Raw genomic sequence first — 12,782 nt, 5'->3', positions numbered from 1 at the left:
ATTAAGATATTTTAATGCAGGAGCTCAAAAAAAAAATATTAATGAAGAAACATCCACAATGAAACAAATGTCATCATATGAAATTTCCTCTTTTCAGAGTTTTTGCTTCATTTGGTGGCTGAAAGTCATAAACTAGCCATAATGAAAAAAATCTCCCTCCTGAGATTCTCCAAAGAAAGATCCTAAAGGTCCTGTTACTTTTTGGCCTTTATTTCCAGACTTTTCAGTTGTAGTTTACTTTAGTATTCTGTTTTAAGTTCCCCCTTCCTATTCAATTCTCGGGGCACTGTGAAGTGGTCCTCCTGTTGCCATAACCCTCAGAAACGGCACCGGCGGCCCCCTTCTCCTTGTTGCTCAGGGGTAGGTCTGCCCCGCTGGATTCCTGGGCACACCTGGTGCTGGGTGGTAGGGAGCCGGGGGAGGTGAGGGTAAAAATCGTCCCTGTGCCCATGTAACCTCCTGGTCAGGGTGCGCAAAAAAAAGGTGGCCACGGGAGCGTGGGAGTACTCAGTGGCAATGGTCACTTCACCTCTGGATGATTCACCAAAGAGCTCTTGCCTTTGTTGTTTTTCAGTTCATATATACTTAGTAATGTGCAAAGAAGACACAATGTGTGAGCTGCTCTTCTTTAAGGCTAGGAGGTTCTTGCTATAAAAGAGGGAGTAGTGCAGATTTGCTCAATGTCTTTGAAACCCTCTGATAAAAGATCTTATATTGCCCCATCTTCATCTTTAGGCAGCATCCTGCCTGCTAACTCTGGCCACCCGATGCTCTGCCGGGATCACTGCCATCCCGGAACCTCAAACAAGCGCTGCGCACGGTTTTGTACAGATGTCACCTAGACTCCAGGACCTCTTCACTTGGGAGCAGCTGTTTGCGCAGATGTACGCGGCCAAGTGTCAGGATACTATCTCCTGCAAGAAGGTCGCTTTAGATGAGGATCTGGCAGTGCAGCTTCTGCCGTCTCACCTTACTTTTATCCATTAGTCGACTTCTACGTGGGAGGAGGGGGCTGTGAATCTGATGGGAGGTTTTTAATAGTAGAATGCAGATATACTTTGAATTTCATTCAGAGTTTTTTAAAAGGCAAGTTATGGTCAAAGGGGATTTGAAACTAAACAAGACTAAATAATTTAACTGTTACAAAAACTTTTGTATATATGTAGACTGTAAACACATTTAATCGGTTAATTATTGCAACTTCAAGCAATTTTACTGTTTTAAAGCTGTTATTTACTGGGATGTCCAGAGAGCCATACTATTTTCTTTATTGTGATAAAATATACGGAACATAAAATTTAAGATTTTAACCATTTTAAATTGTATAATTCAATGGCATTGAATACATTTCTCATCATTGTGAAACCATCCTCATCATCTGTCTACAGAGCTTTATTATTCCATATTGAAACCTTGTACCCATTAAATAAGAATTCCTCATTCTCCTTTCTCACAAGCCCTTGACAACCACCATACTATTTTATGTTTCTATGAGTATTAGTACTCTAGGTACCTCATATAAATAGAATCCTGCCATATTTGTCCTTTTGTGTGTTTGGCTTACTTCACGTGGCATGTTTTTCTGGTTCATCCATGGATAGCCTGTATCAGAATTTAATTTATTTTTAAGACTTAATATCCCATTATATGTATTTATCACATTTTGTTTATTCACTCATCCATCAATGGACATTTGGGTCATTTCCACTTTTTGGCTCTTGTCAATAATGCTGCTAGGGACACTGGTGTACAAATGTATTCATATTTTTTATACTTTGTTTAAATGAATAGGAAACATTAATTCATAGAAATACTTAAATGTAATATTTTGGTTATTTTTTTATATTGCTAGTTAAAAAAACAGGGTCTTGATAAACCAGCCTTTTCTTGCAACATTTTTGACTAGAACTTATCCCACAACTTTAGGTTGTTACAAAATCATGTGCCTCTACTCGGTAGCACTTATTCTGGTTGTACTTTCATGTTTATCTATATGGTTATTTGCTTAATATATCTTTCTCATTCCCTCACTATACTGTAGTCTTTATGAAGACAGAATTTATGTCTCATTATATTTTACATGCAAATATAGCACAAGACACATAAAGTACAAACCCAGGAAAATAATAATCTCTATATAATCTCTAATATATACACATTATACCAGCAGCCTTTCAGTCTTTTCCCAATTACAGTTTGCACTTGATACAAAATGACAACCACTCCTAGCATCTTAATTCAGAAAATGAAGCAGAATCTATCAGTAAAGAGGGTCAAGTTGCTAGTTTTAACAACCTTCACTCTTTGTTTTTTGATGCTCATCTTTTCTTTCTAATATTTGGGATTTATTAAAAATTTCATTGAATGACATTAATGAGAGAGGACAGTTGTTAGATCAACTAATAAAGTCTCCTGACTCATACATTATTTTTAAAAAGATAAATGTAAATTACTTATATAATAAAAGTATAAAGATTTTTTTTTAATTTACTTTAATTAATTTATTTTTTAGAGAGAATGAAAAGGAGGGGAAAAAGAGAGGGAGAGAAATATCAATGTGTGGTTGCCTCTCACATGCCCCTGCTGGGGACCTGGGTTGCAAGCTGGGCATGTGCCCTGCCTGAGAATCCAACCAATGACCTTTTTGTTCACAGGCAAGAGCTCAATCCACTAAGCCTCACCAGTCAGGGCTATAAGGACATTTTTAAAAATGCAGAATAAAGCAGACTTTATTTCTTTGTATATATAGTATGATAAAAAATTCTATTTTAAAATTGTTTTATTTTTAGTTTAGCCAATTTCAATATTATTACAAGAAATATTAGTGATGATTGTGCCATATTGTGCCAATGTATAGTAGCCTACAATAATGCAATGATTAGATCTGAATTTTCCCCCCAAACATTTGCTCTTAAAAAGAATTAAGAGTCTTAAACTGTTGCAATCTTAAATTGTTTTTGAAAACTGTATGTTGTGAAAACTTAGAATAGAATTTGAGAACAAAGCTTATTTAAGCTATAATTAAAGTTTACTTAAAATAAAGCAGGAACCAGAAAACAGTAATATTCAGGCACATTGTTTTAAAAGGGTATATGCATGTCTAGATTTAAAAAAAAAAGAGAGAATAGATTTTTGATTTAAGAATATTATATATTTTATTAATAATTAATCATATGTGTATGTATGTGTGCATATATTACATATGAGTATATATTTATATAGGTGTGTATATATTATATATGTGTGTATATATTTTAATATTCTTACACATGTATGTGTATATGTACATACACACATATATACATACATATACTCTCAACTCTTTTATTTTTATGTAAATTATGTTAAGCATCATGCACCACTTGGTCAAGTGAGACCATTCTTGTTTTCCTGAGCATCACATCAGTATATGCATATCATTTTTCTGGACCTTGGAAGGGCTAAAAATTATGTATTTTTGATAACTCGAGTCTCAAATTTTAAAGTGTCTGAATCTTTCAAATTGTCTAATTCATATTAAGTAAAGGACTTTAAATGTCAAGTCAACTGAAATTACCCAGGGGGAGGAATTAGAACCCATGTTTTAAGGCTTATTAGGATTAAGTCAATATTTGTCACCAATCTATCTAGTCAAAAAGGGACCATGTGACTTAACTGGCAGAGTCGCTAACATACTTTGACTTCCTGTTAACTGAGTACCTGAGAAGCCACTCAACAAGACAGAAATTTATATGGAACCACAAAAGGACCTACATAGCAACAGTGATCCTGAGAAAGAAGAACAAAGTTGGAGGAATCACTCTATATAATATCACACTATACAATAAGGCTGTACTGGTACTGGCATAAAAATAGACACATAGATCAATGGAACAGAATATAGAGCTCAGAAATAAACCCAACCTTATAGTCAGTTAACATCTGACAGAGGAAACAGGCACATAAAATGCACTAAAGATAGTTTATTCAATAAATGGTGTTGGGAGAATTGGACAGATATGTGCAGAAAAATGAAACTAGACTACTGTATTACACTACACAGAAGAAAAAAACTCAAAATGGATCAAAGACTTAAATATTAGGCTCAAAACCATAAAAATCATAGAAGAAAACAAAGCAAAATCTCAGACATTGTTCATAGCAGTATTTTACCAGGTATATCTCCCCAGGCAGAGGAAAAAAAGAAAAAAATAAACAAATGGGACTGCACCAAAATAGAGATTGTGCACAACAAAAGAAATCATCAACAAAAGTAAAAGACAACTCACAAGCCCTGGCTGGTGTGGCTCAGTGGATTGAGCGCTGACCTGTGAACCAAAGGGTTGCCGGTTCGATTCCCAGTCAAGGCACATGCCAGGGTTGCAAGCCAGGTCCCCAGTAGGGGGTACTCAAGAGGCAACCACACATTGATGTTTGTCTCCCTCTCTTTCTCCCTCTCTTCCCCTCTCTCTAAAAATAAATAAATAAAATCTAAAAAAAAAAACCCCACAGAATGGGAGAACATATTCTCATTACATATGATAACAGGTCAATATCCACAATTTGTAAAGAAGTTACTAAATTCAACACCAGAAAAGCAAACAATCCAATTAAAAAATGAGCAAAGGACCTGAGTAGATAGGTCCTGATTATGCCCAAAGAGGACATACATATGGCCAATAGACATATGAAAAGATACCCAATGTCACTTCTCATCAGAGAAATGCAAATTAAAACCATAATGAGATATCACCTCACATATATCAGAAGGCTATCATCAATAAATAAAGTGCTGGCAAGGATGTGGAGAAAGAGGGCCCTTTTGCACTGTTGGTAGGAATGCAGACTGGTGCAACCACTGTGGAAAGCAGTATGGAGATACCTCAAAAAAATTTAAAGAAAGATCTTTTTGACCCTGTGATTTCACTTTCAGGAATATATCTGAAGGAACCCAACATACTAATTCAAAAGAACATAAGCCTCACTGTGTTCATTACAGAAGCCCCCCTATGTATATAAGCACCCCTAGGTCCATTAAGAAGATCTTAAAGAAAGATCTTCTTTTTGACCCTGTGATTCCACTTTCGGGAATATATCTGAAGGAACCCAACATACTAATTCGAAAGAACATAAGCCCCACTATGTTCATTACAACATTATTTACAATGGCCAATATGTGGAAGCAGCCCAAGTGTCCAAGAGTAAGTGAGTAGATAAAACAACCATGAGACATTTACACATTGGAATACTACTCGGCCATAGAAAAGACGAAAATGTTTTCCTTCGCAACAGTATGGATGCACCTGGAGAACATTATGCTAAGTGAAATAAGCCAGTTAGAGAAAGACAATACCATATGATTTCACTCATGTAGAATCTAATGAACAAACTGAACTAACGTGGAAAATGGCAACAGACTCATACAGAGGAGGATGACAGCTAGTTGGGAGAGGCCAGGGAGTGAAGGGGCTGTGCAAAAAGGGATAAGGACTAATGGACATGGAGAACAGTGTGGCTGGGAGGAGGGGAGTATAAAGGGATTAAATGGTAGTGGAAAAACGTACAATAAAGTTTAGATTAAAAAAAGACAGAAAGGATCATAGTGTAGCATTAACAAGTCAAATTCACCATAAATATATAAGGGTCATAGAATGTTGTGAATCAAATTATATTGTTATAGTCAAAGCAAAGCCATTATAAATATGAAAGACATATATATATTTAATATACAGATAATTATAAAGTATATCATATAGTGATGCAATAAAGACTAGATACACACCTGCATGTGCACATTTGTTTCCCCTTATATCTATAATTCATCTAAAATTATGCTATGCTATTTGTTCTGATATTTTTATTTTCCTATTTCTTTTAGTATAATGCATGGCTATTTCCAGACAAGTAGTTATGTATTATCCAATGATTGCTCTTTTTCCTTTTTTTATTTTTACTACATGAAATTAACTTTAAGCAGCAGGACAGTTTTAATACCTGAAAGCAGGGCATTCACAATAGTATCCAAAAGGAAAGTGTCAATTATCAGATTTTTGGTCTTAAAACAGTCTTAATTCTTTTTAATTAAAATGCTACTTACATATGTAAAATACAGACATCAAGTGTTTTGTTCAATGTATTTTGGCAATTGTACGTATCAATATATTCACCACATCTCTGTATTTTTTTTCCTTTAGAAAATTCTCTGAGTACTTGCACTCAACACACTCACACCTGCAGAAACATGACTTTCAGATTCTTATAATTAAAGATTAGTTTGTTTTTTGACTTTACACAAATTTAATTCTATAATATGTAATTATTTGTATCTGAATATTTTCACTCATAATACTATCTATGTGGTTTTTACACATTAGGATGTGCCTCATAGTTGAATCCTTTTTATTAATGGATAGTGTTCCATGCTTTACAAGCAGGTATATCAAATGTGTTTATCAGTTCTCCTGTGAATGAAGAGTTACAGCTTTGTGCTGTACCCTGTCCAATACATTATTGTATACTCCAGGTTCATGATGATCTCTCCTAACTTTGCTTCACGAAGTTTAATAGTAGTAAAATTTTAAACCCATAATTCATCTAAAATTAGTTTTTGGGTAAAGAACTAGATAGAGCTTAGAATCGATATTATCCAAAGAGATACATAGTTTTTCCACACCAATTGTTATAAGAGAGATTTTCCTGTGCTGACCAATGACAAATTGGACTATAAACAAATTCACTATCACAATACCTTGATTATTTTAGCTTTAGTATATTTTTTATAGTCAAATATTTGAAGAATTCAAATAATTTTCATTACCAAGATTGTTTTGCTGTAAGAGAAACTTTGCATTGCTAATCTTTAGAAATGGAATCAAATTCTAGAAATTATTAGAATATTCACTGGAGTTTTATTAAATCTATAAAATAATTTTGGGTGAATTTAGTTCCTTAAAATTAGTACTTTATTTTTAGTCATTGACATAGTGTATCTACTTATTTATTTATGTCTTTTATTTTATTTTAGTTTAGTTTTCAGTATAGAAGTTTGTTACCTCATGCACAAGATATATTTCTAAATACCTGTGGTGTTTTATTTCTTTTGAAATTTTATTTTTGTATTTTATAGCTATAACAGAAATACAATTTATTTTTGTATTTTGACATTATTTGAAATTGTTAAATGTATTAGTTTTAGGGGATATTTTCTAGATTTTTAAAATAATTATGTGCATGATAACTATGTTGAAAATGAATAATCTATGTTTTTATTTTTAATTTTATTTACCATTTACTCTTTGACTTACTACAATATCTAGGAATTCCAGTATTATATTGAATAAAACAATTGTAAGGAGATGAATTATGTCAAATCTTAAAGAAAATAACATTCATTATTTCATTGTTAAGTAGCATGACAGCTGAAGGATTCATATATAAGTGCTCTTACTCAGATTAGATGATTCCTCCAATTTCTTCCTATTTCTAGTGTACTGACAGATTTTATGTGAAAGGGTACGTAATTTTGTTTAATGCTTTTCTTCTCAAATTATTGAGAATGTCAAATGCTTTACTCTTTTTTTTCTGTTAATGTGGTCATTTATACTAACTTATTTTTTAATATGAAATGAACTTTACATTTCTAAGACAGCATATGTATGTCATGGTATATCATCTGTCTTAATGCTTGATTAATTTTTCCCCCAAATTTTATTTTTTAAATATATAATCTTTTTTATATTTTTTCAATTACCATTTAGTCCCCTTATACCCTTCTCCCCCTTGCAATCACCACACTGTTCTCCATGTCCATGAGTCCTTTTATTTTTAAATCTATGATCATTTGTACAGAGTATAAGGAATATATAATATATATAATTCAGATTTTTACATCAAGGTATTGCAAGCCTCATAAAATGAGTTATGCCATGTTTCCTCCCACTCTATTTTCATAAGGTATTTACCTTTCAATTTTTTTATTTACAAAAGTTTAATAGAATTGACCAGAGAAATTATTTTTTCCCAGAATTTCTTTTCTAGGAAGAATTTTTAAGTTACAAATTCATTTATTTTAATAGATTTAGGATGACTCAAAATATAAACAGCAAAATCTTTAAATTCAAACATATCAATAAGTGAATTAATTATAAATGAACTAAATTGTTAAATTATAAGATAGAGGTATTTGGACTGAGTAGTAAATCTATTCTTAAATTAAGGTGACTAAAAAAAATGTCCTTGTTGGATATGGGGAATGGTAAATTACTATAAATGAGAATGAGGTTTTTTGGGTGAAGGAAATGTTCTAATGGTATATTATGATAATGGTTATATAACTGTAAATATATTAAAATTCATTAACATGTGTAAATTTTATGGTATGTATATTATATCTCAATAAAGTTGCTTTTGAAGATGAAATCCACTTTAAAGACAAAGAGAGGTACATTTAAAGTAAAGTGATAGAAAAGCTCTACCATCCACAAAACAAAGCATACTGCTAGCATTGTTCCCATAAAAAATATCTTATTAGGAAAGTTGTCATTTTTCAAAAGTCCCAAATTTAAATGATGCTGAAATAATTTATGGTAAAAAATATTATGAAATATGCAACATTTTAAAAAGTTTAAGAGAATTTCAAATATATTAATACTTATATTTTAATGCTATATTTAAAAGTCAAATTTGCTATATTATGAAATTCTGTGTATTTTTAAATTTATATAATAATGTTATTGGGATATGCATTTTGTGAGACATAAAATTCCTTGTTCCCACCTTAATCCTGTCAGTATCATTTTATTTGTTCGATGGACATTCTTTCAGCATCAAAATTAGACAAATAGACAGTAATGTAGATAAGAAAGAAATATTGTACATTGATTAGGTTGATGAACTGACCATTCAGGAAAACTATGATTTAATATAGGTTAATATTTTAAATATTTTATACCACCAAGGCATAGACATTAGCTTAACAATAGGAAACAAAAACTACCTATGACTGATACAAACTTATCAGCAATCATCTCTAAGTGGTGAGCAGAGTAATGTTTTTGTATTTCCCATTTTTATAATTATCATATAAAATTAAAAAATTAAAACAAAGCAGGGGTAGCATATTAAATAATTCTTTAAGGGCACAGTTTTAGTTACAAAAATACTTTTTTTTATATTACAGCCATATTTCTCATCATCTAAAAATATTTATATTGAAAGCTTACAAATTATATAAGCAAGAATATACCCTAGTGTTGTCTGTGAAGGCTTTGTTTGTTTCATCATCTATGTAACAACTATTTAATGAGCATTTTTATGAAGTGCTGGTACATACTGAGGTATAATAGGCATGATTGAGCCCCAGAGATAAATACATGCTCATGAAACATATTAAGCCATTATGGTTCTAAAACATATCTTTGTGGCCTGCCTAAACAGGCATTTTTGTATTCATTTAATCAGTATTCATTCTCAGCTTTCACTCTCTTTTGTTGAATATTTATAAAAGTGGAAATTATATTCATAAGCATGTCTGTAAGCCTTTAATGTTGATCTTTCTTATTTTTAAAGATTATTGCAGGAATTAAGCAATAAGTAAGGAGGGCTACTTGTTAAATAAGAATTAAGTTTCGGTAAAATTTAAGAAAGTTTGAGAAGAGACAAATTTCACTACCTAAGCCAGGAACACATAATATCTTATTTTAGAACTTACTGTTAACATTTTATGAAAAGAGCTAAAAACAATCTAATTAACTAAAATATATAATCTTAGAAAAATATAACTCTAAAATACTAAAATATATCCACATCTCACAATACAGAAAGAACTGAAGTAATAAATCTCAACTACTAGTAAAAATATGAAACTTCATTCTCAAAATTATGTTAGGGTATTTTAAAAAAGAATGCCATGGCAATTACTTAGCTGACATTTATATGAATAATGTAGGAGCCCCATGCATACTACTTTAGATTTTAGGGGAGGAAAAAAGGTCTTCTGTTGTACATTACTATAGACAAATGCATCTCTGATCTATTGAGTTGCCTTTATACTGAATGAACTTAAAATATTATTATTATGATATATATATGGATATATATTACATTTATACAATACACTGACATTTTTGTCTAATTACTTATCTTTGGTTCAGCATTCATAGTGTATTAAATTGTAGTCAATATTGGTTTTTTTTTTTTTGAAATCAAGATAAAATTAACTTATACAAGTAAATGGGAGTTAAGGATTTCTATATGGGAGATGAGAGGAAAAAAACTATATCCTATGCTTACAGTGTTTCCAATGTCCTTATTTGAAATTAGATGAGTGTGTGTGTGGTGTGTGTGTGTGAGAGAGACTTCAAAACATTTAGTCATAAATATTCTTAACTGTTACTTCATCTTTTTAATGAGTGTTGTAATTAATTTAGCATGGGTTACATAAAGCTAGCTCAGTATTTTTTAAGACAATTTTTAGAGCAGTATGAGATTTATGTAACTGAGAAAAAGGAAGATATGGATATTTCCTATATAGTCCCTGCTCCCATTCATGAATAGCATCTTTCATTATCAATGTCACTCACTGGAGTAGTACATTTTTTTTTTATCCTCATGTGAGGACATTTTTTCATTGCTTTTAGAGAGAGAGGAATGTTGCCAGGGGGAGACATCGATGTAAGAGAAAAACATCAATTGGTTGCTTCTTACAGGCTCCCTGACCAGGGATGGAACCTGAAACCTAGCTATATGCCCTCCCTGGGAAGTGAACTTACAAACTTTTGGATAGGACAACACACCAACCAACTAAGCCACACTGGCCAGGGCAAAATAGTATATTTTTTGCTTAGAATAAACCAACATTGACACATCATAATCATCTAGAGTCCAGAGTTTATATTAGGGTTTACTCTTGGTGTTACAGATTCTACTGGTTTGGACAAATGTATAAATGAACAGTATCTGGCATGCAGAGTATTTTTACTGTCATAAAAACCCTCTGTGCTCTTCCTGGTCATCTATTCATCCTCCATTCCTAGCAACCATTGATCTTTTTATAAACTTTATAGTTTTGCCATTTTTAGAATGTCGTATAGTTGGTGTTATACAGTGTGTAGCTTCTTCAGATTGGCATACAAGGAGGAAGTGGAGTGTCTGGCTTCAGGGTGAGAGCTTGAGGGGCAGCTTTATTCAGGATAGAAGTGCTGACAGGCCATTGTACCATTTCTGAGCCTTTCCCCCACAGAGCCAGGAGGCAGACTCCATATCTAAGACTCCAGTACCTGGCTTATACTCTTTGTGTTGCCCTGTGATTCTCTTAAACCCCACCTACCTCCCCCACCAAATTTGAGGCCCACTCAACCTGTTTCCAGTGGCTTTTGAATATGAATAACCTGTCTTGTCTTATGCTTTAGGCTTTCAAAAATCTCTCAAACAATATCTGGTATCAGCATGTCCCATACCTCTTGCTAAGTGATCCCAGTCCTGGCAGTAGTGGCAGTCTGCCTTGGCTCACAACTTAGATTCTCCTAAGCGTACTTCAGAGCTCAGAACAAGTAGCAGCCATCCGTAGATTATTTGTAATTCATGCCAAGTGGCCCCAAGCAGAACACAAGGAAGGGCTGATCTTGGGCTGTACCTCTTGGGAATCCCCAGAGCCGGGGCACCCAGTGGATAGCTTCAGACCATGAAAAAGCATCACCTAACCACCTACGCAAGTGAAACACTCAAGGGGTGGATTCAGTGGGACTGATGTAAGTCCTGCTCTGTGGGATGGGTCGCTAGACAGCTGATATTACATAGCAGTCATAGCCAGTTTTTGCAGCTAATTAGTCTGAAGGCAAGTCCCTCCCATTGATATGCCAACAGCAATCAAGGCTCAATCACAACAGGAGGGTGTACACAGTCCACAATGGGGAGGTGCACTTGAAATGCCCAGCTCAGATGACTAGGGGGACTGTACCACTATAGGACACCTACTACATTAGACCACTCTACCACACCTGGGTGACAAAGAAGCTTCACCTAATACATAGATACAAACACAGGGATACTACCAAATTGAGGAGACAAAGAAACATGTCCTAAATAAAAGAATGGAATAAAACTCCAGAAAAAGAATAAACAAAGTGGAGACAAGCATCTACTAGATCCAGAGTTCAAAACACTGCTTATAAAGATGCTCAATGAACTCAGAGAAAGAGTAGATGAACTTAGGAAGAATTTTAACAGTATAAAAAATGACATGGAAATCATGAAAAAAAGCAGTCAGAAATGATGACTAAACTAACTGAAATAAAAAATAATTTACAGGGAATCAACAGTAGAGTAGAAGAAGCTGAAAATTGAAAGAGTGATTTGGAATATAATGAAGCAACAAAACAAAACAAAACAAAATATACGCACACAAATACCAAAACCAAATCAGAACAGAAAAAAATAAATAATCTAAAAAAAAATGAGGCTGGTGTAAGGAGCCTCTGGAACAACTTAAAGCATACCAAGATTCACATTATGGGGGTGTCAGAAGGAGAAAAGAAAGAACAAGATATTGAAACCCTGTTTAAAAAAATAATGCCTAAAAACATTCCTCACCTGGTGATGTGCAGAGAGCCCCAAATAAGATGAACCTAAAGAGGCCTACACCAAGACACATCATAATTGAAATGCCTAATATTAAAGCATAATTGAAATGCCTAATGTTAAAGACAAAAAGAGAATCTTAAAAACCACAGGAGAACACAGTTATCTACAAAGGAGCTGTAGATAAGACTGTCAGCTGATTCCTCAACAGAAATTTTGCAGGCCAG

General features: G+C 33.2%; 1 pseudogene; it reads left to right on the top strand.

The window, feature by feature from the left end:
* LOC129079798 (uncharacterized) overlaps window positions 1-12,782 on the top strand; it is a 148,718-nt pseudogene that overhangs the window by 24,263 nt on the left and 111,673 nt on the right.

Source organism: Pteronotus mesoamericanus, unplaced genomic scaffold (genome assembly GCF_021234165.1).
Source record: "Pteronotus mesoamericanus isolate MK-2021 breed Mesoamerican mustached bat unplaced genomic scaffold, CSHL_Meso_final contig_82, whole genome shotgun sequence".
In the NCBI taxonomy this organism is placed as follows: domain Eukaryota; kingdom Metazoa; phylum Chordata; class Mammalia; order Chiroptera; family Mormoopidae; genus Pteronotus; species Pteronotus mesoamericanus.
The sequence above is the reverse complement of the archived record's forward strand: the minus strand, read 5'-3'. Positions and strand labels throughout refer to the sequence as shown.